Below are 5,846 nucleotides of genomic sequence, written 5' to 3'. Positions count from 1 at the left end.
TCTAGCTTATGAATTTTCTTCCTAAAATGTGTTTCCTAGGATTAATGACAACAGTACAGATATGGTCTGATTAGAACAGAGAAGAGTACTGTAGTCACTATCTTCATTCTGTATATTAGATTTCTCCTAGGGGTGCATTTGATTTATTAGCTTTGGGGGCTGCCATATTATAATGTTGGTTCTTATTGCAATTGTAGCCCATTTTTAGATCAGTTGTCATCCTATAATGCCTTCCTTAATTTGTACATATAAAATTAATTTCTAGACATATTGTCCAACAAAAGTGAGAATAAAAAAGATAAATTGATCTGGACCAGGTTATTCTCTATTTCTTATTGTATTCTCAGTTTCACAGGCTTTAAAGTCCATAGAATTATCTTTAATAGTATAAAACATCCAAACTGACAGAACATCAGACTTATCTTTAATAGAAATAGTAATAGTTGTAAAACAACTAGCAATGATAGAATATTTCCTAGTCCAGATGGATTTATAGGAGAAAGTCTATGATATATTTAAAGAAAAATACTACCTATGTCTCATACATTATTTTCTTTTCCCTCCCTTTAAAATAATATTTTATTTTCCCTGATTACATGTAAAAATGATTTTAATATTCTTTTTTTTTATTTTGAGTTTTAAATTCTCTCTGTCCCCTCCTCCTCACAACCTTCCCTGAAATGGTAGGCAATCTGACATGGGTTATACATGTGAAATCATGTAAAATATATTCATGTTGGTCATTTCTCACAAATTATTTTCAAAAACTGATCAAACACTCTACCAAACTCCTTTTATGAGATAAATATTGTCCTGATACTTAAACCAAGGGAAGAGATGAAGCAAAGAAAGATTGCCATAGATCAATATATTTGTGAATATTGATTCAAAAATTTTAATGATAAAGTTAAACTTTTATCTGAGTATTTTTTGTTTTATTTTCCTTATTAAATTTCATTTATTGGGTACAGCCAAATTTTCTAGACTTGTAACACCTTTTTGAACCTGGCCAAGATTTGTGTCATCTGTGAATTTGATAAGCATTCCACATACTATTTTATCCAAACCATTGATAAAAAAAAAATGTTAGGTATCCATGGCATTCTGCCTAAGAGACCTCCTTTCAATTAATATCAAAGACAACACTTTGGTTCTAGTCTTTTCCAAATTCATCTAACTGTACAGTAGTCTATTTCACATCTCTATATATCTTATTCACAAGATGTATATGAAAGATACTGCAAAATTCTTTACTAAAATTTAGGAAAACTACATATACAGCAATTATCTTACATATAATTAGATTTCCCAAGTCCAAACCAATAAAAAGAGGGAAGGAGATAAGAAGAGAATGAGTGAGAGAAAACTGCCTCTGGTTCTCCTCTGCTCCCCCCAAAAAATACAGCTCTCTGTTTCTGCTTCACATATTATAAAGAGCCCAAAGATGAAAGAGCTAAGGAAGAAGAATAGAGAGGAAAGATTTATTGTATTGTTAAAGCATGCTCACTACTTCCAGTCTATTAAGGTCACATGGCAGGTTCTTGGGAGCCTTCTTGCCAGAATTACACCTGTTGCTCATCTCCTATGGATTTTAAGTGCAGACACAAGGGCCACTGAAGATGCCCACACCACCCATTATGGAGTACTTTATTGGCATCCAGGGGCCTGACTACATTTTGGTGGCCTCCAACTGCATGGCTACCAGCAACATCATCCAGATGAAGGACAATCATGACTAGGTGTTTAAAATGAGTGAGATCTTACTTCTCTGTATTGGAGATGCTGGAGATGCTGTGCAGTTTGCTGAAAACAGTCAGAAAAATGTACAGCTCTATAAGATGTGCAATGGGTATGAACTGTCTTTCATAGCAGCAGCTAACTTCACACATTGAAATCTGGCTGACTGCCTCCAGAGTCAGACCCCGTACTATGTCAACCTCCTTTTGTCCAGCTACGATGAGCATGAAGGACCCATAGACCTGGCAGCCCGGGCCAAAGCTCCATTTGCAGCCCACAATTATGGTGCCTTCTTGACCCTCAGCATCCTAGATCATTATTACAAATCAAGCATCACACATGAAGAGGAAGTAGAGCTCCTGAAAAAAAATGTCTAAAAAAGCACCAGAAGCACTTCATCTTTAACTTACCATCCTTTAGCATCTGGATCATCAACAAAGGTGGCAGCCATGAGCCGGACACCATCCTCCCTTTGAAGAGGAGCTCCTTATCCACCACCCATCCACAAACTGATCCCTCCTGCCATGTTACTGACTACGTTGGGATTCTGACTTTTTAAGGGACCACTTAGTTCTTACTCAAGAAGATCCGGTTATGTTTAAAAAAAATAAGACTGTCACTGTCTCAATCCAGTCATCTAACTGATTGAGTCACATGTTCCAAGACACATTATTCTGATTATTATGGCTCCCTCCATTCCAAAGAGCTAGAGCCAGGATTGGCAAGGATTGCTATGTAAGCAAGCTCCTAATAGATATTCCCATGAACAAGACAGAGAAATATACATTGAATGACAATGAAATCAATAGAAAGCTCAAAGCTGCCTGGACAGCCATCACCAGAGTGTTGATTCACTAATTTGTTTCATACTGAAGGAATACATCTAGATGTGTGACACAGTTCAGTTGTTCCTGCTTGTACTATGTATTTTTTAAAGATTACTATGTAAAGTATTGAGCACAAAAACTGGATGTTTTCAAGCAGGGATTGGATGAGAATCTATTAAGAAGTTATAGGAAGAACTCTTTAATTGGTCATTTAATAAGCATTTATTGTACCTAGTACTGTGATAAGAACAAAAGATACAAAGAAAGGCATGGGTCCTAGCCCTCAAGGATTTTTCAAATGAAAGAGTAAATGTGAAAAAAAAATTTCCAGTGATTTGAAGAGGGCAGACACTAGCAATAGAAGAGGGAGCATAGGACATGATTTTAGCTGAGTCTTTAAGCTAAGGAAACCAGGAATCAGAAGGCAAGAGGGAGAACATTCCAGGTATAGGAAACAGTCAGTGAAACAGCAGGGAGTCAATTGATGCAGTATAAGGAACAATAAAACTTGTTTTTCTAGATCATGGCATACATGACAAAAAAAAATAAAGTATAAGAATACAGAAAAGGTAGGAAGTGGACAAGTTGTGAATGGCTTTACATGACAGAGGATTTTATGTTTGATCCTTATGGTAACAGGCAACCACTGGAGTGAGTGTACAATAGAGCAACTTTGGCTTTCAGAAAATCACTTTGGCAGCTCAGTGAAGGTTGGTTTGGAGTGAAGAAAAGTTTGAGGAAGTTAGACCAACCAGAATTATTATAATTCAGGCATAAGATGATAATGGTTTGCATTAGTGAGTGGAAAGAAGAGGAAATACGTGAAAATTGTTGTGAAGTTTGCGATGACAAAATTTGGTAACAGAATATGTGAAATAAATGCAAGTGATGAATTGAAGATGGCACTGTAAAGAGTCTGAATGAGTGAGACAATAATAGTACCCTTAAAGTAATAGGGAAGTTCAGAAGAAGAGAGTGTTTGGGAGAAGAGATGAGTTCTCTATTGGACATGTTGAGCTTGAAATGCATTCAGGAAATTTAATTCAAGATATGAAATAGGCAATTGGTGATGCAAGACTGGAGGTCAAGAGAGGTTAGGGATGGGGATTAGACTACCAAGTGAAATTGTAGAGATGGAAAACATAAGAGGGCTCAGGACAAAACCTTAGGAAACACCCATGGTTAGTGAATGTGACTTGGAGGGAGATCCAGTAGAAAACTAAGAAGTAATGAGACAGATAGGAAGGAGACAGCAGTGAGCAGTGTTATAAAAATCTAGAGAGGAGAAAATTTTAGAAAAGGTGATTGATAGTTTCGATGATTGTAGAGTAAGCAAGAAGACTGAAGATTGAGGAATGGCCATTAGATCTGGGATTTAAGATCTCACTGGATAGCAGTTTCAGTTAAATGATGACTGGAAGGCAGCGGAAAGTTTAGTATTGAGCGAATGAAAAAGACATGGAAGCAGCAATTGCAGATAGGTTTCTCAAGGAAGGTAGCTGTGAAAGGAAGAAGAGATAGCAGATGACAGCTACAGAAAGTAAGATCAAATCAAGGATTTGTAAAGAGGGGAAGCTTGGTTTTGTAGGCAGTAGATAAGGGGCCTGTAAATAGGGAGAGATGGAAAGAGATGAAATATGAGAGAGAGACAGACAGACAGACAGACAGACAGACAAACAGACAGACATAGACATAGAGACAGAGAAGCAGTGACAGAAGGGGCAATATTTTTGGAGAAGATGGAATAGAATCAATAGTACATGTAGAAGTGCTGGCCTTGGCAAGGAAAAGGCTGCCTCTGGTTAGATGGTTGATGGAAGAGATGATAGAGGAAGATATCTGAGTTATGTGAGGTGAGGAGGAAGGAAGAAGAAGAAGCTCTTGACAACAGGCCTCAATTGTTTTGTTTTGTTTTGTTTTTTTCTGTCAAGTAGGATTCAAGGTCTTTGGCTGAAAGGATGTGAAGAGAAGACACCATTAAAGGCTTCAGGAGGGATGAAGAGGCTTTCAATAGCCACTGTGGTGAATGCAAAAGTAAACTGATTAAAGAGATTCTGCAGTAAGGGCCCAGTTGAGATTATGTAATATAAATTTGTATTGGGCCCCCTTAGCATGATTTTGTGATTTTTATTTAGTAGCACATGAATAGCAGCAAAGGCAGTAGACGTAGGAGAAATATAAGGTTAGAGTTTGGCAAGGCATAATTAGTGACAGGACAAGGAAGCAAGAGATTCAACTAGTGGATGGTATAGAGTTGAACTGATTCACCATGGAGTTGAGATAGAGATGGGATAAGAATACAGCCAGCGCAGGGGTGATAGCCTGAGGAACAAATGAGAGGTAAGTGAGAAATTGAACTAGATTACCTATGAAATTACTTCTAAATATCCAATTCTATTATTCTACCTTGTTTAATTCCGTTAGGGATCATCAAAAATGACATCTCATCTTCAATTGTCTGTTGAGTTTTCATTATTAAAAAATGAAAAAAATATATAAAACTAATCTACTTTTTATGAATAACAAGAGGAATAACCACTGCTTCCGACTTACTGTGCTTTGAAATGTAGTCTATCGTGAATGCTACATAGCAAATAAAAATTCAAGGGCAGATTTTCTAACAATAAATTTCAATTTAGATAATTACATTTTCCTTAGCAGGTTCTATTCATTCATGTTGGATTTGGTGCTAACATCTCAAGAAAAAAAAGCTTGCTACTTTTTTTTTTCATTAGTAACTACCATATTGCACTCCAGATGTGGAAGAATTTCATTTTTGGGTGAGGTGCAGAGACACATATTTGTGTTTAGATTTTGATTCTGGAATTCTTTGGAATATGTCAGGACACACTGTGAAAAATAGTAGCTCTAAGGTATTGGGTAGTCATTTGCTTGACTGGGAAAATTATAATACTAATTTAGAATAATAAAGTAGAATGGGGTCACTGTTAAAGAATGAAAACACCATCGAATGGAAGGAATATTAAGTTCACTTTTCCCCTTTCCGTAAAAGAAAGCCAATTCCTAAAACATAGACAATTCAAATTAATTCAAATTAATAAACATTCATTAAGCACCTAATATGTGAAACAAAATACACCTGCATTTTTTTCTTAAGCTGGGTTTGCAACTATGTCAAAAAGAGGATCAATTTTTTCTTATCTGACGGCTTGCAAGTCTTGACTACTTGCTCTAACATGTTTGTGCCAGTTTTGATATGGTTACCAGGTTTTTGTGGCACTTTTGATATGGTAGACAAAATTGCAAATGTAGGAAATGATC

General features: G+C 36.3%; 1 pseudogene; it reads left to right on the top strand.

The window, feature by feature from the left end:
- The first annotated feature begins 1,637 nt into the window (after nt 1–1,637).
- On the top strand, nt 1,638–2,296 carry LOC110213264 (proteasome subunit beta type-2 pseudogene; annotated as a pseudogene).
- The last annotated feature ends 3,550 nt before the right edge of the window (nt 2,297–5,846 follow it).

Source organism: Phascolarctos cinereus, unplaced genomic scaffold, assembly GCF_003287225.1.
Source record: "Phascolarctos cinereus isolate Bilbo 61053 unplaced genomic scaffold, phaCin_HiC Scaffold_9;HRSCAF=440, whole genome shotgun sequence".
NCBI classification, from domain to species: Eukaryota; Metazoa; Chordata; class Mammalia; order Diprotodontia; family Phascolarctidae; genus Phascolarctos; species Phascolarctos cinereus.
Note: the sequence above shows the minus strand (reverse complement) of the source record. Positions and strands in the feature narration are given on the sequence as shown.